Source organism: Delphinapterus leucas, chromosome X (assembly GCF_059928025.1).
Source record: "Delphinapterus leucas isolate spDelLeu-1000000601 "Yukka" chromosome X, BTC_Dleu_Yukka2, whole genome shotgun sequence".
Lineage (NCBI taxonomy): Eukaryota > Metazoa > Chordata > Mammalia > Artiodactyla > Monodontidae > Delphinapterus > Delphinapterus leucas.
In genome coordinates, this window is record NC_143150.1 from 132,402,770 (window position 1) to 132,428,042 (window position 25,273).

At 45.4% G+C, this 25,273-nt stretch overlaps 1 protein-coding gene across 3 annotated transcripts in view; it reads left to right on the forward strand.

Annotated features, from left to right (window-relative positions):
- PRKX (protein kinase cAMP-dependent X-linked catalytic subunit) overlaps window positions 1-25,273 on the forward strand; it is a 148,311-nt gene that overhangs the window by 85,256 nt on the left and 37,782 nt on the right. The window contains exon 9 of one of the 3 annotated variants that reach the window (XM_022561922.3): window positions 15,370-16,977. The exons of the other annotated variants lie outside the window; for them this stretch is intronic. The gene's annotated coding sequence lies outside the window, so the exon portion shown is untranslated. Of the gene's footprint in view, window positions 1-15,369; window positions 16,978-25,273 lie in introns of those variants that run through there. 3 annotated transcript variants of the gene reach the window in all.

Consider the following 25,273-nt stretch of genomic DNA (forward strand, 5'->3'; position numbering starts at 1 on the left):
ATACAGGACAGTAAGATACCTGCTTTACAGGTTTTTTTTTTAATTATTATTGTAATATAGTTGGCATATAACATTCTGATAGGTGTTCCACGTGTTGGTTGATACATTTATATATTGCAGTATGATTGCCCTTGTAGCGATAGCTGTCATCTCTATCAGGTTACCTAATTATCATTTGTGTGTGTGTGTATGTGGTGGGGATAATTAAGCACTGATATCTTAGTAAGGGTGACGTTTGTTATACAATATTATTGTCTGTAATCACTGTGCTCTACATTAAATCTCCAGGACTTATTTACCTACTAGTTGCAACTTTATACTCTGATCAGCATCTCTCCTATTACCCCTCCACCCCGCAGCCCCAGCAACCACCTTTTAACTCTGTTTCTATGAATGTGACTTTCTTAGATTCTGCAGATAAGTGATATCATACCCTATTTGTCTTTCTCTGTCTGGCTTATTTCACTTAGCATAATACCCTCTCGGTACATCTATGTTGTCAAGAATGGCAGGATTTCCTCTTTTATGGCCAAGTAATATTCCGTCGTATGTATCTGTACGCCACATCTCCTTTATTCATTCCTCTGTTGACAGACACTGAGGTTGTTTCCGTGTCTCGACTGTTGTGAATAATGATGCTGTGAATCTGGGAGCGCAGATACCTCTTCAAAATGCAAATCAGAACCACAGTGAGATACGACCTCACACCTGTCAGAATGGCTATTATCAAAAAGATAACAAACAACAAATGCTGGAGAGGGTGTGGAGAAGAGAGAACCCTCCTGCACTGTGGGTGGGAATGTAAACTGGTGCAGCCACTATGGAGAACAACATGGAGGTGAGGTTCCTCAGAAATTAAAAGTAGAATTACCAAATGATCCAGCAACCCCACTCCTGGGCGCAGCTACCATTTAACATTTAAAAATAGGATATATCCGCCCCCTCCTTCAAAGGTAGCAAAATTGAGGCCAAGAAAAACTAAGTTATTCACCCAGAGTCTCCTAGTTAATAAATCATGGAGCTGAGATTCCAACTCCACCCGACTCCTGCTCATTCCAATGCACCGCATGACATTTCAATAATAAAAATATTAGGACCGTCATTGAAGAAACAAAGAACCAGATTCTCTATATTTGGAGGAAAACATTGGATGCCGGGCAAACTGTCAAATGCTGAAGACCTCCAGTCAGTGGATTGATAAGAGCATTGACAGTTGGATGCTTTGCTTTGTCTTAAGGCAGAAAACCATGATCTACTTGAACCCTTTTGAAAGTCAGAGTTATTAACAGGCAAATTACCTTCCAGAAATGCAGGCGAGAGACTCTTTTGTAGACCTGTGAAACTACGAGCACAGATAAACTTTTATTTTTAAATGGTGGTTAAAAAGTGCATCCCAGGAGATCTACCCTCAATAAAATTTTAAGTGCAAAGTACAGTATCGTCAAGTATAGATGTTACTGGACGCAAGTTCGTGTGCCCAACGTGCAGTGAGGCAAAACAAACCGGAACGTCGGGGTTTGCGGCAGAGAAAGGTTTATTGCAGGGCTTGCCAGGACACCGGTGGCTTGTGCTCAGAAAATCCCATACTCCCTGAAGGGTTTCAGCAAAGCATTTTTAAAGGCAAGGGGAGGGCGGGCTGGGGTTGTGGCACCTTCTTGGTGCTGGAATCCTTTGCTCTTGCATCTGTCCATGTAGGTCAGGTCACCATGTTCACGTAAACCTCCAACAAGACACATGTTATTCTCTGTTCTGCAACCTTTTATCTCTATATGAACTGAAAAGTGTTTTACTGGTAAAGGTCAGAGCCCGGAGCATGTGCCATCATGTATATTTCAGGCCACAGGCAACACTCTTTTACAAAAGGTGCAGAGCCAGCATCACTGAGCACAGGCGACAGAGCACAAAGGTCAAAGGAACAGGTAACTGGTTTTCCCTGTTACGTAGGCACCGTCAAGTACAGCAGCTCCCTAGGATGTATTGCTCTCACGTAACCGAACTCTATACCCGTTGAACAGTGAGTGACTGCCTCCCACCGCTCCTCTGTCCCCACTGCCCTTGGCCCTTGGCACCCGCCTTTGGGGCTGGGTCTCGAATTTCACCCGAAATGTTTCCAGTTTTCAAGAACATCCTGGAGAATAGACTGGCTTTGGTATCTGGTTAGAAAGGTCTGGCTTGGAGCCCACTGCACATTCAGCTTTTATAGTCCCCCGGGGAGGGCGATGTCTCGGAAAGCCACTGGCTGAACAATGCTTCTTTCTCATGAATCAGAATTTGTGTGCAGGCTGTTTAAAACCAGTGCCTTAGAGAAAGCGGGAAAAAAAAAAAAATCCACAAAAGGCAGAGTTTTTAAAGTGACGTCCTTCCAGTAAGTGGGAAAGAACAAAGGTTAATTTGCCCCACGGAGGTCGGAATTTGGGCAGTTCTTATCCACTGTGCTTATTTTTGTCAAGGTGGAGAAGCACTACCCAATGCCTAAAAGGCAAAGGGGGAGGATTGGCCTTGTGCAGAGTACATTCTAATACCCGAGAACTCTCCATTTCCCGGTGGCCAGATGCTTGTTCATTTTCTTAAACTGATATCCTTTTATTTAAAAAAAATTTATTATTTATTTTTGGCTGCGTTGGGTCTTCGTTGCTGCGCACGGGCTTCTCATTGCGGTGGCTTCTCTTGTTGCGGAGCACGGGCTTCAGTAGTTGTGGCTCGTGGGCTCAGTAGTTGTGGCTCGCGGGCTCTAGAGCACAGGCTCAGTAGTCGTGGTGCACGGGCTTAGTGGCTCCGCGGCATGTGGGATCTTCCCCGACCAGGGCTCGCACCCGTGTCCCCTGCATTGGCGGGCGGACGCTTAACCACTGCGCCACCAGGGAAGTCCCTGGCCGGATGTTTAGATCCTTGGCTTTTTCTTGGGAACCTGTTGTCTTTTCCTTCCTAAGAGAAGGAGCCCCCGTGACCTATTTGGGGGAATTTATGCCACTTTCAGAATGTCATCTTAAAGAATTGGGGCTTTAGCAGAGATCCCCTAATTCGTGCTTTTCAAGCCTTTACTGTGGTCATGGTGGGAAACCTATTTGGCATATTTAGCAGAACCATCCAGAAATGAAACCACATTTCAGGCTTGGGTCTTTTGTGGGAAGCCCATAGGTGACTGCTCTGAATCCCGCTTTTTTTTTCCTCACGTGAACTCCAAGCTCTGTGTTGCTGATTTCACAAGGGACCGAATACTAGGGAGGGGTTAGAAGAAAGCTGCGGCTCTCTTTCCCATCATGTCTGTGAACTTAAAAGTTGATCCTCTTTTCTACCCCTTCATTTCCGTCACTCACCACGGCGCACACCAGCTCATCTGTGCCGTTTACAGCGTGCTTACCAGTGCTCTGTCTTCATCTGTGCGGTTTACAGCGTGCTTACCAGTGCTCTGTCTTCATCGGTGCGGTTTACAGCGTGCTTACCAGTGCTCTGTCTTCATCTCTGCGGTTTACAGCGTGCTTACCAGTGCTCTGTCTTCATCTGTGCGGTTTACAGCGTGCTTACCAGTGCTCTGTCTTCATCGGTGCGGTTTACAGCGTGCTTACCAGTGCTCTGTCTTCATCTGTGCGGTTTACAGCGTGCTTACCAGTGCTCTGTCTTCATCGGTGCGGTTTACAGCGTGCTTACCAGTGCTCTGTCTTCATCTGTGCGGTTTACAGCGTGCTTACCAGTGCTCTGTCTTCATCTGTGTGGTTTACAGCGTGCTTACCAGTGCTCTGTCTTCATCTGTGCGGTTTACAGCATGCTTACCAGTGCTCTGTCTTTCTGGACTCATATTTTCTTTTTTCCAGCCCTTATTCCCAGTCTCTGCACACTTGTACTTTGACAAAACGTTGGTCCAGTGTGTTTTTTCTTTTTTAGTTAGTTAGTTTGTTTTACAACTGTTGGGTTGAAATTGCCATGGACATGGCCTGTGGCCATTACTTTTTTACAATCTGCTCTGGGATGCTGGTTGGACGGATTTTCCTTCCTAACCGTGGTGGAATGTCTTTGTCAGCTCTTGGCAGCTGGTGATGGGGCAGCCACAGCCCCTCCACCAGACGTCTCCAGCTCTCATTGAAGATCTGTTGCCGACCGGGGTTCCTGGCCTCCTTAATCGATAGAAATTGATCAGAGGCCAGACAAGAAATCCAGGCAAGGCTTTACTGGGGTCCCTGCTGCAGCAGGGGGGAGCGAGAACAAGTAACAGGTGCCCTTGCCCCCCTCCCCGAGGCGGGGGCAGCTGGCTCCTTATACGGGGTGAGGGTAGGGGTGGGTCCAGGGGCGGACCGGAGGGGAGGCTTAGGGAGTCTGCCCACCCCTTTGGTGGTGTGAGTGCAGGGGGCGTGCTCAGTGCCCTGCTTTTGCTCCCGGCTCTTCAGAGGTCACAGGTGGGTTTTTGGTCTCTTTGTATCTTTTGTCCAGAATTTGCCCCAACTGTGCACGCACGCAGTTATTTTTAGTCCCATACAGTCTGTTTATATTTTGTTGCTGGAAGAGAGGTGTGTCCAGGTTCAAGCACTGCGGCACTGCAGCCAAGGGTCCCGGGTCCCAGCCAGTCTCAGATCTGCATAGACGTCTGGGCTTCTGGATGGCTGGGAGGGTTCTCTTTTCAAAAAGGGGAAGAGATGCTGGTGGAATTCCACATGCCTTACTCTCAGCTCTGTCAAAGCAGAGGTTGAGTTTTTGTGGCTCCAGAATTCAGCTTGTCCTTGTCAGGTATGGGAGACCCCGACATGCTTAACCATTTTCCTATGTCTCCATCCCCCAGTTTTCACTTTATTTCCTTGATCTTATTTGGTTCTTACCTTTGACATTTTCTACTGGTTTTCACTGAAAATCGGCTTCATTTTCTGCCCTTGTAAGAGTATTCTTTCAGTCGTGACAAATAATCCTCTTTCTAAGCTCCCAATAGATGTACTGTTTCCACCCAGGCAAGATAAATTTGATAACCCACTTTAAAAAGATTTTCACCATTTTTTGAGGCGTCTGCATAACCCCTCAAATTGGTAATGTTGCATATGTAAAGCAATTATTTAAAACAGTTTTGGAATTGTAGTATTTAAATCGTGCAACATTTCATTAAGAGTATAAATGTAATAAAGAAAGGTGTGCTGATCTCTCAGGGGAGAGGTTTGCTCTCCACACTCCATGGGGCACAGGACGCCGCACATCAGAGTCCTCCAGCCCCAAATGTCAGTAGCACTGAAGTTCAGAGACCCTGGACCTTAGCATAAGACTGTCCATCCACCTATCTATCTATATCTGTCTGTCTATCTGTCTGTCTATCTATGTCTGTCTGTCCATCATTTGCACCGTTAAAGACTTTGCTCAACTATCTTCTCATAAAGGGGTCCCTCCTGCATCATATTTAAAATTTCAACTCATTTCTCCTGCCCCTACTCACCAACCCCTTCCTTCATTTATTTTTCTCCATAGCACTGAGCACTTTCTAATGGGTTATGTCCGCTTTTCTTACTTATCTTTATTGTCTGTCTCTCCCCGTTATAATGCAAACTCCATGGAGGCAGGGAAGTTGGTCTCTGGTTTTGTTCAGTGTTGTATGTCTGGTGCCTGGAACAGTTCTCAGGACATGCAAGGACATCCTCATGTAAAACTCTGTTATGTGTAGTTTCTCTGCCACTAAGTGTAGAGAAACTTACTGCACTTACCTTTGCAATGAGGTGATGGTCTCCTACTGTGGGCAAGGTGCCCTTATGTAATTTTTGTATTGAATTGCTGAAAAGAAGAGAATTTTTTTGCATTTTGCACAGCGCGAACCATGCTTTATATAAAATAGTGTGCATGTATATACACATGTGGTTGAATCTTTGTGTGTGTGTGGGTTGTGGGGCAGGGGTCCCCATCCCCTGGACCGGTACTGGTCCGTGGCCTGTTAGGAAACGGGCCGCACAGCAGGAGGTGAGTGGAGGGCAAGCGAGCGAACCTCCATCTGTATTTACAGCCGCGCCCCTTTGCTCACATTACCACCTGAGCTCCCCCTCCTGTCAGATCAGCGGCGGCATTAGATTGTCATGGGAGCACGAACCCCACTGTGAACTGCGCATGCGAGGGATCTAGGTTGCACGCTCCTTGTGAGAATCTAATGCCTGGTGATCTGAGGTGGAGCTGAGACGGATCAGCTAGCGCTGGGGAGCGGCTGGAAATACACATTATCATTAGCAGAGAGGTTTGACTGCACAGAGACGATCATAAATTAGTTGCTTGCAGACTCGTATCAGAACCCTGTCAGTGAGTGGCAAGTGACAATTAAGCTGCATCTTACGGAATAGACTGGACATAAGCCCTCACGTCGGGTGTCACTGTCTCCCATCACCCCCCAGATGGGACCATCTAGTTGCAGGAAAACGAGCTCAGCGCTCCCACTGATTCTGCATTGTGGTGAGTTGTATCATTATTTCATTATATATTACAACGTAATAATAATAGAAGTAAAGTGCACAGTAAACGTAATGTACTGGAATCATCCTGAAACCATCGCCCCCCACCCCCGACCCCTGGTCCATGGAGAAATTATCTTCCACGAAACCTGTCCCTGGTGCCAAAAAGGTTGGGGACCGCTGGTGTGGGATGTGTATCTGGTGTGTGTATGTGTGTGTATATCTGGGGTCCGTGTGTGTGTATCTGGTGTGTGTGTGTGTGTGTGTGTGTAGCAGTCGTTTCTAGAAAAGGATCTAGAAACAAAATGCTGGATCCAAAGGATTTGCTCAATTAAATTATGATCAGATACTGCCCGTTGCAACCCAGAAACACTTTTATCAATTTACACCCATCAACAGAGAATAGAAGTTTCTCACAGCCTTGTCCACAGCAAGTGGACAGGCCAGCTTTTATAGTTTTTGGTAACTGGATTGGTTTAAAGAAGTCATATCTCAATATTTTCAATCCACATTTATGAGTGAGATTTTGCACATAGTCACATGTTTTGGACTTTCACATTTCTTTTTTCTGAATTGCCTGTCCTTTGCTTAATTTTTAGCAAATCATTATAAATCACCCTTCACCATTTCTTCAACCTCTGAACTCAGCAAATAATCCCATTGAAAGGGGTTTTCCTATTATTTTAGGCTGGTAAGACCACATGAAACTTGTATTCATTTTATTTTTTTATTAGTGCCCACTGTATACTTAGTTTTACCATCCGTGTGTAGTGTTTGCGTATACATTAGCAGATATAGATCTACAATGTTTCTCTAACATCTGAAAGTAAATTAACAGGGTTTTTTTGTTTTGTTGGGTTTTTTTTTGCGGTACGCGGGCCTCTCACTGCTGTGGTCTCTCTCGTTGCGGAGCACAGGCTCCGGACGCGCAGGCTCAGCGGCCATGGCTCGCGGGCCCAGCCGCTCCGCAGCACGTGGGATCTTCCTGGACCGGGGCACGAACCCGCGTCCCCTGCCTTGGCAGGCGGACTCTCAACCGCTGCGCCACGAGGGAAGGCCTAACGGGTTTTGAATCCTGTGATTGTTCTTCTGGCCAGTTGTTCTGAACATTAGGGGGTTGCAGCCTATTCTGCTTCTGCACTGAGAACATTCCTGTTCTCAAATTTATTCTTCTGCTTTCTGTTTGACCAAAAGCCACCAGTGGAAGGCAGTTGTCTCCTAAATTTGCACATAGGCTCCTGGGTCTTTTAGTTTGCTTTAAGCACCATGTAGTAGCTCAGAATATACCTTTCTGGATTTTCACTCCACATTTATTTTCCCGTCAATCCCCACCATCGTCGGTATCCTGATCATACTTAGAAAACCGTTTAGTGGCTTTGCCAGGCGTAATGAATCCCATACATAGCCTGCTGCTCTAGTCCCTTGAGACCAAGAACACAGAACTCAGCTGTCGTCGTCGTGTTACCAAACTCGGGTCTCGCTGCTCGCCACTCTAAAGCCAATACTCGAGAGGCAGGCGTTGGTAGAAAGGAAAGTGTGCTTTATTCCGGATGGTGGCAACTGGGGGAGAAGGTGGACTTATGTCTAAAAGCCACCTCTCCCCTGTTGATCAGTGGACAGGAGCTTTCAAAGGGGAGTTTCGGGCTTCCCTGGTGGCGCAGTGGTTGAGAGTCCGCCTGCCGATGCAGGGGACGGGGGTTCGTACCCCGGTCCGGGAAGATCCCACATGCCGCGGAGCGGCTGGGCCCGTGAGCCATGGCCGCTGAGCCTGTGCGTCCGGAGCCTGTGCTCCGCAGCGGGAGAGGCCACAGCAGTGAGAGGCCCACGTACCACAAAAAAAAAAAAAAAAGAGGGGAGTGTCAAGGCGGAGGGACGGGGCCACACGCAGAAACAGCACAGTCAGCTCTGATCGTCATCTTGAAATTGGCCATGTGATGGTCTGATCTGTATCCTCTTGATTGTTTTCAGTACGGTGGGTCTGCAGTTCTGAGGTCAGTTTGTTCCCATTTCCTTGAGGCCAGTTCTCGGAATGGTGGCAGCTTATGTCATGGCTACAGCCTGGTCACCGTGCAGTTTACTTCTTCCACCTGGCGGGGGTTTCAGCATCTGCCAAACAGCTCACAGGACGTCGCTCAGGTTACGATCGATAGTCCCTGAGGAGGGGCTAAGCGTCCTTGACTTTGTTTAATGGCTCAACTGTTATTATTTGGTTTTGTTTGACTGCTTTCCTTTGCTTCTGCATTTTCTCACTTCTCTGATTAAAGTTATTCTTTGGCTAAAGTTTTTCTACCGAAAGGAGGCAGGTGGAGGACACTGGGTGGGGGAGTGTCTGTCCTGAGAAGGCCACGTAGGGTCCTGCTCTGTGTCAGTGCTGCAGAGGCTTAGAAGGTCTTAGGTGGTGGTGTGCTTTGTAAACAAGTTCTCCTGGGGGAAATAAGGCCCTGAGGTGTAGCTTCTGCCGATGTCCATGGTGTCAGTACTTAATCCCGCCGCGACTGATTTCAAGCTGCCGACAGTTGCAGAGCTGGCTCACAGAGTTCTTCAGAATTTAAGTCCCCTTCTCAGAGTTGGAAGAAGCCAGCTCTTACTGTCTCCAGCACAAGTGCTCCAAGAAGGAGGCGTCCTGGATTGGCTTAGAGTCTTTGGAGGGATAAGGAACCTCCATCCACACTTGTCTTCCTCTGCTTGTCCTCCTGGTGGGTCTAGGAGCTCCTGAGGCTTCACATAGGATCTGCCTGCTCCCCCCATGGAAGAGATGTCCCACCTGCTGGTAGGCAGAGCCAGTCTGCACCTTCCCCCCGGTGCAGGAGCCCCAGGGCTGGGGCAGAAATGTGGCTTTCCCACCCTTTCTCTCTCTCTCTACCTCTAGGATTTTAACTTGAACCATGAACACACGAATGGGAAATAGAAACACGCCTCACTCTTCATCTCTCCTCCTCCAAACTTCCTGCTTACCTACATGTTAAATTCTGATACAGCTTGGCAAATTGGCCTTCAGAAAATATTCTTCCTGTTTCTACTCATTCAGTCATTAAAAAAAAATACTTTTCTTCAGATCTTTACTGCCGTGTACTTTAAAGTTACTTTTAAGGGTTTTTTTGCTAGCTACATAGGTAAAATCTATTTCACCTTGATATGCATCTAAAAATGTTTTTTGTCGGGTGAACTGTTTGGTTTTCTTTTTTCAATTTTTATTTTTTATACCATTTTTAATGGTTACACCCATTTACAGTTATTACAAAATCTTGGCTGTATTCCCTGTGCTGTACCATACATCCTTGTGGCTCATTTATTCTATACCTACTAGTTTGTACCTCTTAATCCCCTCTTTCTATCTTGCCCCTCCCCACTTCCCTCTCCCTGCTGGGAACCACTAGTTTGTTCTCTATATCTGCGAGTCTGTTTCTTTTTTGTTATATTCACTAGTTTCTTGTATTTTTTTAGATTCCACGTACAAGGGGTGTCATACAGAATTTCCCTTTGTCTGACTTATCTCTCCAAGCACAGTGCCCTCCAAGTCAGTGATGTGCATTTTTAAATGAACCAAGTTGACCATCTGTTATATGTTATTTTCTTCATGTTGCTTTGAAATGGGTGAGATAACTTATACCATCTGCCCCTTCCATCGGTTATCTTTTCCTAATAATTTATATATGCAAAACATACGATAAAGTGGGAATTCCATGTGGTTTGAGTTTTCTTGCCATGGGCGTACGTAACTTATTTTAGAGAATGGCAACACACATTTCTGTGTGCTGGAATTACCAGATAGTTTGGGTTCTTTGAGTCTTTTGTGCTAAACGTACTAAGGAATAAACTAACAACCAAAGCAAGAAAAAAGTGGCCTGAGAAAGAATCATAAAATTAGGGCGAGATTTGAAAATAAACCATAGAGTACAGCCAATATACAGAATAAGCTTCAGGAGTTTTTAAAAAAAAAAAGCTGTGGAAGGCCTGTATTTTGGGTCAAGGGAAGATTTCTAAGATATATTGGTGCGTGGAAAAGTGAATTCAGAATTCGCTCAGGCAAATCCGTTGTGTTTCGTTTGGGGGGTGAAAATGATGCACCTCGGGAAACTACACATTTTTCAGCATGTTCATATATTTATGGACCCAAATCCATAGAAAAGGTCTAGAAAGATACACATCAAACAGATAACAGCTGAGGGAAATTGAGGGAGATTGTAAAGAAAAACTTTGGATTTATTCCCTTTTATTCCTCCATGGTTTGAGTTTTGAAACCAAGCCCCGAATTAAATATGACTGGCAGAATTGAAACGACCATAGCGTTCGAAGTGCCTGAGATTTCACATCTCTGTTTTTATCTGGTGGCTCCCTTTGTCTTGGCGTGTAGGATTCCAACGTGCAGCTCTGCCCATGCGTGGCCATCTGGGTAGGTAGCTTTCTTGGTAGCATCTTTCAATGAAGCCTCTCTTCGCCTTGAAACACCTCCCCTGCCTTTTGCCCCTCGCTTATCACCTTCATGCCAGGCTGTCTCCAGTTGGGTCGAGGGATCTTGGTCTTGGATTGCAAACTTTTTACAGGAAGATATCACACATGCTTTTTAGCTGTGTGGCCCCCGCCTGGTGCTGTGAACCCCTTGTGCATTCTAAAAATATCCTGTGCGTTCACTTTGATGATTTGTTTGTTTGATGTCAGCAGAGTTAGATGGAATAGCTACTTTTTTTTACAGCCCTGTCTTCATCACTGGGCGAGAGGCACACGTGTTAAGCATTATAATCATGCACGCGCAAGGGAATTATTGAGGAAAAGGATAAATTACAATCCTTAAAAATAGGCATAGGACTCCTCTTAAATCAGAATCATTGGAAAATGACTATTATTAAACATTTCAGTCCAAATAATTACAGATTCCGAGCAACAGTATAAAGTTTGTAACATTTTGCTCTATAACCAGCTAATTACAGATTATCAGGGGTGATTCCATTCTGATTTTGGCTCATGAAACGGGAGAATGATTATTATTATTATTATTATAGGTTTTTACGATTTCTTTCTTTTATAGGGCTATCAGATCTGAGGTCTGTTCATTATTTCATAAATGCCTCGTGCCAGATCGTTGTAGGATCTATTTTGGGGTTATAATGTGTTGTCTGTGGCATCTGACAAACTCATGTTTTAATTTATTTCAGAAACTTCTGGGACTTGAAGGCAATGTGTATTTCTAAAACACATTTTGATTCCATCATAAGTATGCACTCATGTGTTTAAAAGATGTGTTCTTTTCACAGTGGTTGGGCCAGCCAACAGAGATTTGAGTTAAAAATTGACATGGGTTTGGGCTTGAACGGATCCTAAATTCCATCCTTCCTGCAAATGAGGGGAACACACTGTTCAGGTGTAAAAAACCAAAAAACGTGAGATCACACTCTGAGCCACTATTTCTGGAGAAATGGACTGAAATGTAAGACTCTCAGTATTTAATTGGGCCACAGCGTCTCTCGTTAGGGAAGTAGATAGTAAAGCCTTAATTTTTAAGCCGAACCCAGCTGAGCAATTTAACAGTTAATAGACAATGAACACAACTTCAAAAGAGTATTTACCAGCGAAAGGAATAGGCAAAACCTTCCACGATTGCATTTCTCATCTTTCATTAGGTAAAAGACCTTCCTAACTGAAATTCTCTTCTGCCCTATTCATTGAAAAACAATGGATACCAAAGAATAAAGACCAAACATCAATCACAGAGACCAGAACCATAATTATGAAAACAACAAAACACTGTACTATGTGTGTAGTTCACCGACAGGGCTGGTCCGAAGAGGTCTCTGTAGTTAATTTTTAAAGTATTAGCCATGACCAGGAATGGACACTCCCAGGCTGCTAGGACGACTTGTAAATAAGTAGTTTCAGCATGACCAGTACATCCTATAATTATTTATAATGGCGGCGGAATGTTGGTATTTCCGGTGCCTTTGGGGATCCATAAAAGGCAAGAGTCATATTTCTTCCATTAGAGATTGTATGGTCACTAATGTCACGCAGGGCACGCACGTACCCACCGCCTTGCCCGTGCTGTTATCCGAGAATGTAAAGCAGGAACCGAAGCCTCATTTCTCCTGTTTTATTCGAAAACGTGCCGCTTCCTCATCGGATCCAGTTCTGGAAAGCTCGCCCGTCGAATGCCAAAACCAATTTTCACCGTCCTGGGGTGAGAACCTTATTAGATGTATCGCTTCCATTTCATTGATCTGCCACAGAAGGAAACAAAGTAATTTAACGTGTCCGGACCCAAGAAGAGAAGTCAGAACCCATGAAGTAGCTCTGTTTTCTCTTGTCCCATGTCAGGCTGGCTTCGGGCCACTTTTATGCCTCAAATACTCCTCCGCTGTGAGTGGGTAGCCACGGCCTCCGAGCTCAGGGGGGGCGGGCAAGGCATTTTCTAAATTCTTTATTCTTGCATCACAGCCCCCTGCCCCAACCAGGAACCTCTCGGGTAGGGACTGTTATCCGACTGGCGTTTATGTCTAGCTTAGGTCGCCAAGCTTGCTGCAGTCCACAGCCTCAGCAGTGCCCACATTCCCGGCAAGGTTCTTTTCGCCTGTTTGCAGCATCCCCGGTAACCAGCGCCCGCTCTGGAAAGGGCACAAACCTTTATCCAGTCGCAGAGAATGAAGGTGACGCCCCCAAAGCGTGAGGATGGGACCCGGTCGGCTGTTAACCTTGGGTCTGAGTCCAGCACCAGTTTTTCTTTCCGCGGTAGAACAACTCGATGTTCTGAGCCTGCTGTTGCCTGGGACCCGCGTAGATAAGCTTGCAGAGATGTTGCTGGTGGATTGGGGGGCGGGGGGCGGAGCCGTGGACATCTTGGGAAGGAAGGTATCAGGAATGCAGGGCAGGATTTCCGTACGCATCGGGACAGCCCGTGGACGGCCTCGAAAGATTTATTGTTGCCCGTCGTCTCCTGTCTCAGGGAGTTTAAACGGCTGCAGGTTGTACTCCACACTCAGATGGTCATTGGTTTAGTTACAGGTGATTGGCGTGGACGTTCACAGCTGCGGGTGACGCCCCCATCCACGCCCCGAGCAAATTATCGCTGCTAGAAAGTAAAGGATAGTTAATGCGGCATCCTGGCTGACTTTCAAAAGTAGCTTCGGAAGGACCAGGATTAACTATTTCCTCAAGACCAACATGGTATTATTATAGTACCATCTGCCATGCACATCCCACCGCCCCCAGAAAGGGCTTATAAAGGCAGGGTAGCCAAATAAAATAGGGGAAGCCCAGTTACATTTGAAGTTGGGGTAAATGCTGAATGATTTATTAAAGCATAAGCATGTCCCCAATTAACGTACGTACTTAAAAAAACTATTCATTACTTGCCCCAGCTTCAAATGTAGCTGGTAAATAGACTAGTGGTAACTGTTAAGTGTGTCCAACGCAATATTTGGGACATCCTTATACTTGCGGGCATCCTGTAATTTGGTTTGCTAAAGCGGCAGCCGTCCATAAAGGGCACTGTTGCAAATTGTTTGTGACAGAGGGATAATCATCTAGCGATCCCCAGATGCTTTTACTCAGAAAGAAGTCTAAATAGGGTCGACTTAAAGAAAACAAACCTTAACAAATAAGAGAACAAGCCTCTCCTTCACGAAAGAGAGAGGATCGGCAGAAAAAGAAACAATCGTCTAAAATAGCTTGAAGAATGACACCGTCCGTCCGTCCGCCCAGGATGCCGTCGTGGTTCTTTGCTAACAATGTCATACTCTTCTTCGGGTTGGCATTCATCCCGGTTGGCAACGCTGTGAACCTTGGAGAGCAAAAATATATTGGGCTTCGGTTTGTGTCTGAGCTGACCGTCTACCCATGAGAAACCCTAAGTGAAATCAGCATTATGCAAAATAACTCCCAGGTGATACATCTGGGCAATTGTAACAGTTTTATAACTATTCCTATCAACTTAGATTCTCCCATCTCCTCTTGCCATTGCAGTGGCTTTAAATGTTATTTCGTGTGGAAAAATAAACACGACATTCTTCTTCCTGCTGCCTTTAAGGCTTTATAATAATAAGTAAACAGTTATTTCCTGGCCGCCTAATATTTATACAGGTGGAGCTTGTTTCTCTGGGCAGAGGAAAACATTTTGAAAGAATGCATGCAGCGGCTTTCTGTCTTCTGTGACATTTTGTTTTCATGAAACAATGACCTAGAAAACAAAAGTCTACATGTAATCCAAGTGCTTTAACGTTGTTTTTCCTTGAAACCAGCAGCTAGCGCAGTGGCTGCCAACACAGTGGATACGCACTAGGCACTGGCTCCTAATTCACGTAGGACACCTGGGTGAAGTGTGCTTTGCAGACAAAATCGTTACAACAGATTAAAATGTATGTATCCACGGGACTTTGGGGACAACCAGATTTTCCTCGAGATTCTAGAAAAGAGAGAAGGCAAGCCATAGTACGTGTCTTCCCACTGTCTGTTGCGTGCTTTCCTGCTCTTAAAAAAAGATGGAAAGGAGATGAATATTGGTGTGACGTATTCAGGGTCCAGTTGGCGGGATGATGGTGGTTCACAGACTTCCAAAATTCATCGGATGGACAGACGAAGTGTCGGGTGAATGGGCTAAGGGGGCGTTTGTGTCACCACTGAGAGAACTTGCCTTTATGGGTTCGGGACTTTGGAACCTTGCGTCCAGGGCATGGCTCCGTGTTCATACAAAGTCCTTCCAGCTGACCATCACCTGTGGCAGTTTTCTGTAGACACGGATGCACTGAAATACCACGTCGGGGACTATAGCGGATTGCGTGGCTCTTACAGAGATCCCCTACCGCAGGGACATCTGGATCTCATGGCTGTAACACACACACGTGGTTTTAACTGATGGAAAGGAAGCTTGAACCAGTGGTAATGGGATCAGTCCTCCTTTTGGTTACCTTAGATTCTTGCTATTTCAGGACCAGAGGACACCGGGTTTTCGAGGATTTATATTACGGTACTTTATTTGCAGGGGGAGCCGTGAGCCCAGAAAAGAAGCAAGTTTTTAGGAAGCCAAGGAGGAAAGACGGAGAAAGATGGACAGAAGCCATGAGTCCCACAGAGGAGCAGATGGGGAGGTTGCCCCTGCCCTAGTTTAGTGAACCCCACCTTTTCCTTTTCTGGTCTGAGACGATGCCATCGTGACCATCGGTACCCAACATATATGCCACAGAAAACCTCTATTGCGGGAGGAAGGTAATAATAATATTACGTCTCTACCCTTTTTGGAAATACGTTGTGTAAGAGAGATGGCACAGCGTAGGTTCATATGTGGGTGGAAGAGATGGTATAGTTTCAAAATGATTGAAAAAACAAATGAAAGGTTTAATTACAATGTTAGCAACCGTGCATATATTGTATGTTTCATCGTGTGTGTGTGGGGGGGTGACTCCACAGTACAGAATAGTATGAAACGCTCGCCTGTGTGAGACGACCACCACTGGGGACCAGCAGGATACTGAGTTTCTGTAGCTGCCCTTGTGAAGAGCGTCTGGCCAGACGTTAGATGCTCACTAAGTACGTGGACATCTCATGACCCAGCCCTATCCGTTGTAGGTATAAATCCCAGAGGAGTTCTTACAGAAGTGTGTAAGGTGACGCATCGCGGGTATTTCATGTGGTTTAGGGCATTCCAGGCTGTCCTAGGTGGTCATCACCCCGTGAAGCTCGTAAAACACGGTAGACGCATGCTACAGACAGATACACCTTACCATAGTTGGAGTTTCAGCTACAGGATGAGGTCTTAAAAGCATTTTTTTTTTAACATCTTTATTGGAGTATAATTGCTTTACAATGGTGTGTTAGTTTCTGCTGTATAACAAAGTGAATCGGCTATACGTATACATACGTTCCCATATCCCCTCCCTCTTGCATCGCCCTCCCACCCTCCCTATCCCACCCCTCTAGGTGGTCACAAAGCACTGAGCTGATCTCCCTGTGCTATGCAGCTGCTTCCCACTAGCTATCTGTTTTACGTTTGGGAGCGTATACATGTCCATGCCACTCTCTCACTTCGTCCCAGCTTACCCTTCCCCCTCCCCGTGTCCTCAAGTCCATTCTCTACGTCTGCGTCTTTATTCCTGTCCTGCCCCTAGGTTCTTGAGAACCTTTTTTTTTTTAGATTCCATATTTATGTGTTAGCATAATAGCATTCTGCTATTTTTAAGTTGATTGCACACTGTGCCCAAGATAAGGCAAGGCTTAATCATTGTTCGTCTCTTGAACTTATCTACCAAACAGAAATAGAGTCACAGACGTAGAAAACAAACTTATGGTTACTGTGGGTAAGGGCGGGGGAGGGATAAATGGGGAGATTGGGATTGACACATACACACTACTATATATAGAATAGATAACTAATAAGGACCTACTGTACAGCACAGGGAACTCTGCTCAATACTCTGTAATGGCCTATATGGGAAAAGAATCTTTAAAAAAAGTGGATATATATGTATAACTGATTCACTTTGCTGTACACCTGAAACTAACAGCATTGTAAATCAACTGTACTGCAATAAAAAATTTCTTAAAAAGAGAAAAAAAAATTATTTGTCTCTAAATTTGTATTAGAAAAGACTAATTTTCTTGTTAACAGCAGGCAAAAAAAAACCCAGCCAGATATTCCACTTCATCCTTGCACTCGAGAAAATGCAGCACGTTCTTGATGAGATCCTTCTGGGTGAAAAGTTGCTGATGTGAACAAAAGCAAGGGGGGCAGGGGAGGGTGGATTACCTCAAGTAAGACATTTGCTAGAGAAAGAGTAAAATCAAAAGTCTTTTTTTTTTTTTTTTTGAAAGAGTATTCTTTTCTCAAAGTTGATCCAATGTTAATGTCATTTTTCGTGTCCGACGGGGCGACCTGTGTGGGCTGGGACCTGAAACATAAAGGCTGGGTCCCTAAACTTGAGAAAATGAGCTGCAGGGATGGAGCCCGAGGAAAATGATGACGCCCGGGGAAATGCCGTTGATGCCTTTAACCGCAAACAGCTGTCCTTTGCAGGCCACTGGGCGGTGGTCATCAGTTTGCAAATGTTAGGTGTGGTTGGTCCAGAAAAAAGGCATCGCGCTGACTTTATTATAAACTATTCTTGGGAAAAGGCAAAGGCCATATGGAGCTAGAAAGACCCAGTATCTGACACGGATTGCAGACATCTCTCCGACTTCGCTTTGTGGTGTTTGCAGTGATTGTACCGATACTTTCCAAAGGACGGCTTGAGTCCCACCATCTGTTTCCCCATCAGCTTCAACATCCGGGCGTGAGTCCCACAGGCGTCTTCATCTGATGCTCAAGGAGGCTCCACATTGCACAGAAAACCCGAGTTGATCCTCGTCTCCGGAAAATGTGGATCCCCTTCTGCAGAGAGAAACACGCGTGGCTAGACAGCATCCCCTAAAAGATTTCAAGGGGCAGATCGCACAAGGATCCGATAGCCCCCTTATCGGTCATGCTGGAGATATTCACAACACATTTCTCACTGCTTTCGAGAAGGTAACATTTGCTGAAGACTTTGACATATTAAAAATGTATTTAAGGGGCTTTCCTGGTGGCGCAGTGGTTGAGAGTCCGCCTGCCGATGCAGGGGACACAGGTTCGTGCCCCGGTCCAGGAAGATCCCACATGCCGCGGAGCGGCTGGGCCCGTGAGCCATGGCCGCTGAGCCTGCGCGTCCGGAGCCTGTGCTCCGCAACGGGAGAGGCCACAACAGTGAGAGGCCCGCGTACCGCAAAAAAAAAAAAAAAATGTATTTAAGAAGCTGATATGAATTGCACTTTGCCTCATCTCTAGAGTGTGTGCGTTTGGGACTGACCGTCACACAAGCCGTCTGCACCAACAAATGTGTAGGGTGTGGGTTTCAAAAAGGAGAGTGGACTCGAACAGGGTTGTATGTGGGCATCAGAAGATTTCTTTGGAATATTATCATTTTCCTTCCACATCATCTCTCGCTTGATAGCACAATGTTAATATATGATGTATTAAACCCCTCAGCTGGAATGCTTGAGATATGACCATCTGAGTCTCATCCCCCGAGGCCGGTGGAAATCAGAAGTCCAGCTCAGCCACAGGGAACACACACGGCCCTTTCCTTAGCCCACAGAGCACGCCACGCCCGACACAAGAAGGGCAGCCTGCATTTTCTGCTATGGATCCATCAACTTCTCGAGCCATAGGGCTGGAGGGCCATTCAGCCAACATGTGGCCAAGAATCTTGCAAGGTTCTGTAGGAACTTTCACTAAAATCAGCGTGGACGTGAGCTGTGAATCCCTCATTGGAGATTGGGTTTGCCCTAAAATTATAACATCGAATATATTTGCATCACTTTATAGGATCGGAAAGAATCTCCAGCTGAGGAATCTCTTCCTTAATTCTGTGCAGGAATATAGGCATGAATGCTACCGTGCTTTGAACATCAGGCATCATAATGATGATGTGGACCTAAAACTTCCTCTGGGGACTTGGATGTGCTGTAACCTCCTTCCTCCTTCAAATGACATCTCATGCATCAAGGACAATCCTGTTAACGGTCAAAACACAAGACAAAAAAAACCCACCTGCAGTACGTTAACATCTGGAGTGGAATTAAAATTAAAATACTTTTTTTTTTAAAACATCTTTATTGGAGTATAATTGCTTTACAATGGTGTGTTAGTTTCTGCTTTATAACAAAGTGAATCAGCTATACATATACATATGTTCCCACATATTCAGTGTGAGAAACAGTGGAAAGAGTTCCATCTCTCAGAAGTTCACATGATCAAGACAAGGTTTCCGTCCAGATGCGTCAATCGCTTCTGCTTTCAACAGAATCGAGTATGTACCTCTTAGATTCAGTGACAAAGCCTTCGAAAATGGGTCCCTTCCTACACGTATTATTAGTATTATCATTATTATTGACTTATTTTTTCTTTTAAAATTATTTTTAAATTTTTTATTATTTTTCAGTGGAAGTATAGTTGGTGTACGATATAGTGATTCACAGTTTTTAAAGGTTATACTTCACTTGTAGTTATTAGAAAACATTGGCTATATCTCCTGTGCTGTACAATGTATCCTTGTGGCTTACGTATTTTATACATAGTAGTTTGTACCTCTTACTCCCCTCCCCCTATCTTGCCCCTCCCCCCTTCCCTCTCCCCACTGGTAACCACTAATTTGTTCTCTATATCTGTGAGTCTGCTTCTTTTTTGTTATATTCACTAGTTTGTTTTATTTTTTAGATTCTGTCTGACTTATTTCACTTAGCAGTATGCCCTCCAAATCCATGCATGTTGCTGTAAATGTCATTATTTCATTCTTTGTTTATGGTTGAGTACTATTCCATTGTATATATACACCACATCTTTATCCATTCATCATTATTATTGACTTACTATTCCAGTAACCGGCCCTCCATGACACCTGAATTCGATGTTTTTGCTTTTCTGTACACATGCTTCATGCCTTGCTTTGTTCCCATGAGTTTCCTCAGAGTACTGATTCTCCGTGTCTTGTGTGCAAATAAAATCCATTTTTCAGCACCGGGTACGAATGGGTCTTCCTCCGTAGACCCATCTTGGGTTCCTAGGAAGCTCTCTCCTTTTCCCGTCAGGCGTGGTTTATATAGCTTGTACCCAGGTATCACCTGCCAACTTCTAGTACCTTATTTCCCAGTGGACTGTGAATCCCAAAGGCACCTGAGTATTGGGACAAACACTACACTGCTCTCCTGTCCTGTATCACACCCAGTCATGTGCGGATATATCCTAGGAGCTGCTCTCAGCTGGTACTGGGGAACTGGGGTTGAGAGTATCCCAAAGGTACCTGAGTATTGGGACAAACACTACACTGCTCTCCTGTCCTGTATCACACCCAGTCATGTGCGGATATATCCTAGGAGCTTCTCTCAGCTGGTACTGGGGAACTGGGGTTGAGAGTATCCCAAAGGTACCTGAGTATTGGGACAAACACTACACTGCTCTCCTGTCCTGTATCACACCCAGTCATGTGCGGATATATCCTAGGAGCTTCTCTCAGCTGGTACTGGGGAACTGGGGTTGAGAGTATCCCAAAGGTACCTGAGTATTGGGACAAACACTACACTGCTCTCCTGTCCTGTATCACACCCAGTCATGTGCGGATATATCCTAGGAGCTGCTCTCAGCTGGTACTGGGGAACTGGGGTTGAGAGTATCCCAAAGGTACCTGAGTATTGGGACAGACATTCCACCAGCTGAAGCCACTGAAGAGATAACTCATCTCTAAGAACAGTCATTTTTCTGGACACGTGGGGTCCAGATGCAGCACCTTGAACTTCCATTTTTAAAACTTGCTTTCATGGCAGAGATGAACGTTCAGACGGTTGAAACATAGGGGGAGCCTGTTTGTCGCCAACAGTGTGGGTTCAACCATGTAGAGAGGTGACCCGATCCATTACGTGTCCCGCCCAAGCCATGAGAACGGCCGAGCGGCCGCTGGATTCCGCCTCTGCCCTGTTGGGGCCCTTTCCCTGACAGCCCCAGACAAAGCTCCTATCAAGAAGAACCACCCTCTGTATTGACAAAACACACAATACTCCTCCTTTCTCTTTCAAGAGCTCTCTGGCTTTTGTGTTAGATTTAGTTGTGGGATTTTTCTCCTTTTTTTGTGGCATCATGAATCTCAGGGTCAGGAAAAAGTGGACTAAAATCTGGACCAGACTCTGTGTGCATCTTCTGTACCTTGAACAAAATCGAATTCTTCACGGGGAACCGCGCTGCCTTCGTGTTCAGGACCGTCGTGAATTGAACAGAGTTGGCGCGCTGAGCTGTCACATCTTAATGGAAAAACCACAAGACGTAATCGACTACCTTTGGGTTTTCCTGCCTCCTTTTTGCAGGACACTTGATCTACAATGTTGTATCAATGAGTTCTTAAAATACATGCGTTCAGGTCACCGTGGCGAAAATGCATACTTCCAGTTCATTCATCCCAGACTCCTAAAGAAGGCGACTATACCTGTTCCCCCTCTGCTCCCCGTTTACCAGCCACTTCTGTAAACTATGAACCGTGTTTCCAAATGTGCAGTGTTCCCATCTCCTGTCTGGACAAACCCCCCCACCTGTCTCACCCCTTCCCCTCCTTCCACTCCTGTCTTCTTCTACCAAGCCTCCCAGTGCATGGCTGGGAGCCTCCCTTGGGTTTCTTTAGCAAGTCTCATCTTCCTGATGAAACCTTTCCCTGGAACACTGCACTGCTCTCCTGTCCTGTATCACACCCAGTCATGCCAGTTTCCCTGCACCATGGCCAACTCCAGGATACCCACGTGACGTCATGGAACAGGGAGCTGGGGAGAGATGGGCACCCTTGGTTCTCCCGGCTCTAACCCACATCCCTGCCCCTGCCCTGCCTGCCAATCAATAACACAGCTCGCGGTCTGGTGGTTTGTTCCGTTCCCTTGCTTTTGTGGTGGGTGCGGTGATGGTTTTCCCCACCCGAACATGTCTTCCTCCTTTTGTCCCCGGAACCTCTGAATATATCTGATTATGTGGCCAAATAGAGGCTGCTCATGGGATGAAGGCTGTTCGTTAACTGGCCCTTAAAATAGGAAGATGATCATGGATCATGCCGGTGGGCTCGGCGGAACCACTTCCTAAAAGGGGAAGAGGGAGACAGGAGACCAGAGCGAGTCTAGGTGAGAAGGGCTCAACCCCCCGCTGCTGCCTTTGAGGACAGAGGAAGGGGCCCCAAAGCAAGCAGCCAGCAGCCTCCAGGAGCTGGAAAAGACAAGGGAACAGATTGATCCCTGGATCCCCCAGAAGGGATGCAACCCTCCCCGCACCTTGATTTTAGCTCCGTGACATCTGTCCCGGACCTCTGACCTCTGCGGTTGCAGAATAATAATTCTGTGTTGCTTCAACTCACAAAGTTTGGGGTCATTTCTCACAGCAGCTCTAAGAAACTAATACCGCTTCTGGTCTTGGTGGGTGTGGGCCAGTTACTTAAATTCCCTGAGCACCAGTTTGCTCAATATAACAAATCCTGGACTTGCTTGTAATGCTGTGAATCAGTAGCTGGGTCTGGGCTCCCCCGGGACGTCCTTGTGTTGGTCTGGACTGGGGTCAGTTTTGGAGCTGCCATCCTCTGGATGGTCTGGATGGGAATGGATGGTCTAGAGTAGATGCACGCATACGCCTACTGGGTGATTCCATCCGTCAGCCTAGACAAGGGGCTCCAGCTTGGGTCATCCATCGTTGGTTAAAACTGCCGGGTGACTATGGCCATGTGACACACCCTAGACAAGACCAAGAGAAAGGCAACCCAGTTGAGCCCAGTCTAAACGGCCAACGCATAGAAACGTGAGCAAGTAAAATGGTGGGTCACCTTTGGCGACAAAGCATTGGGGTTGGTTGTTACCCGGTGATCTCATAAGGATCCTTAACGAACAAGCGGTTAGTTTCATGGAAGCCTGGGAGCTCTCATGCCTTCGGTTTATAATTAATTCTAAGATGGAGGAGAAGCCACCCTTGGATCTCGTGGGGTTGGAAGTGCCATGAGGGTCAAGGGGAGATTTTGGGCAGGTAGAAGCTCGTTTTAGTTGCTGTACATTCATGGGTGGGCATATCCCTCCAAAGTGGCTCAGTTGCAAAGCTGGACCAAGGTCAGCTTGGGTTTCTGAAGGGAATTCCCTTAGAATAGGGGAAGTTGGACAGAGGGGAAAGAAAGTATTTGTTTTAGGCAAGATTTTGTTTATTACTTGACTTGGATTTTGTAAAATGACTTTGCTGCCTAATCCAAGGTGGTGACCCAGCCAATTTCCCCTGCATTAGGCTTTCCAACCAAGCACTGAAAATGTACCTGGTTAAGGTTCCACCTTGTGTAAAGAACAAAGACGCGACGTTTTGGCTTTCGTTGGGAGTTGGGTGTCTGAACCGTAATTAAAGCTTTTTAAATGTTCCTCTTGGTTAATTGATATTTTTTCATTGATCTTCTCATTTTTATCCTTTGTCTTCTTAACACTGAAATGCTTGTGTAATCTCGGGGAGAATCAATCTGTTTCTAATTTATTTTATATTAACTCACTGAATATTTTTTCTCTGTGCAGAAAGTCTTCTGAGAGCATTTAATATACTATTTTGATCTTTCTCCACTAAAAGCATGAAGCCATATTTTTTTTTCTAAGGGTACAAATCTGGAAGAAATTTAAATTATGATCAAAACAGCAAACTCATGAAGTTTTAGAATGGTTTCTAAACTTGGAGAAAAGAATTTCTGGAGTCTCTTTTATTTTAGGAGAAAGTCAGATTTGGACTCCCTGGCGTTGCACGAAATGTACACGCTTTTTTTTTTTTTTTTTTCAAAAATCTGCGTATGATTCCCTGTTACAAGAGGCATTGATTTTTCCTACCAATCGTGTGTAACCTCATTAAAACATTCAAAAATATGTAAATAATCTCAATGATAATTATCAGGGGTTTTTTTTCCCCCGGACATGAGGAGATACTTAAAAGATATATAGGATTTAAATCTCGTGATGATTTTTCAGGAAAAGTGGATCATGTTTCTTCCAGTGAGAAAGTAGGAATTGAACAAAATAAGGAAACACAGAGATATGAAAATGAAATTTACATCCAGTTCTTTACACATATGTCAATGGGGGAGACCTGCGGAATCAGGTACACAAATTATCCCCCCCCCCCACTAGCAAATATCAGAAAAGTCCCCCAAAGCACCCTGATACATGCACATGTGTGCCGTGAAGCCTTCTAATGAAGCGCACTTAAATTCCTTCGCCCTGAAATAGAGCCAGATGCACTGGATTCATGGTGGGGGAAGGTCTGGCTGAAAAAACACTGCAGGACTTATATTTTATTGCAATTATGCTCAAGGGACTTTTAGGAGTGGGCTGCCTAAAAGCCATTTTCTGGAACGGGAAGTATACTCCCTGTGTATCGTGGATTGGATCATAGGAGTTAAAAATTAGCGCCGTCGTTTATGACTCCTTCAGTGGCAGTTGTAGAAAGAACTAAGCAGTGACAGCATTTACTTGGACGTTTACGTCGTGGTCATTGTTGACAACGTCGGGCCCGGTATGGGGAAAACAAGTTGAGGAAAACCCGTGTGCCTCTGGGGTGCTTTCCAGGGGCTTGGGAGGGATGGACAGATGACCACCAACCAGAGTGGACAGGATAAGGGATGGAGCCAGAGGTGTTGGGGGGACAGGGAGGGAGCAGGGGCTCTGCTAAGCCAGGCTGGCCAGGGTGCAGGGGTGGGAGGCTGAGGTGGGCAGAGCGAGTGGGGGAGGCATCCCAGGCATGCCCCCAGCAGGGCTGGGTGCAGGAGTGAATCAAAAGGGAATCAGACGCATCACTAAGTCCTCCAAGAGCCGTTTCGGCAATTACCAAGCCACACATTTCACCCCCCAAAAATCTTGCATTTTAAGTACTTGTACGTTTTATAAATTATCTATCTGTCTACCTATCTATAAGTATATATAATTTAAAAATAAATAAACAAGGATAAATAGAATAGATAGATCATAATATATCATATGAAAGAGAGTAGCTAGGTTAGATAAATTGTAGATAGGTAGATAGATATATAGCACATTGGTGACATATTAGCTAGGTAGCAAGCTGTCTAGTTACCAAGATAATAGAAACAAGTAGATAGGTAGTTAGATGCATAATAAGATAGATAGATAGATAGATAGATAGATAGATAGATAGATAGATAGATAGATTTTAACAGCTCTCAAAGATTTTGGTGAATATTTGACCATTTTTACTGTTCATGAAGTGTATGGCAATTCCTATCACATCGGATGATTTAAGATAAAGAAGCCCAGTAGCTGTTCCTTGACCGGTTTTATTTTATTTTCCTAAAAGCTCTCTAAGGGATGTCTGATTATCTGTGTCCCAG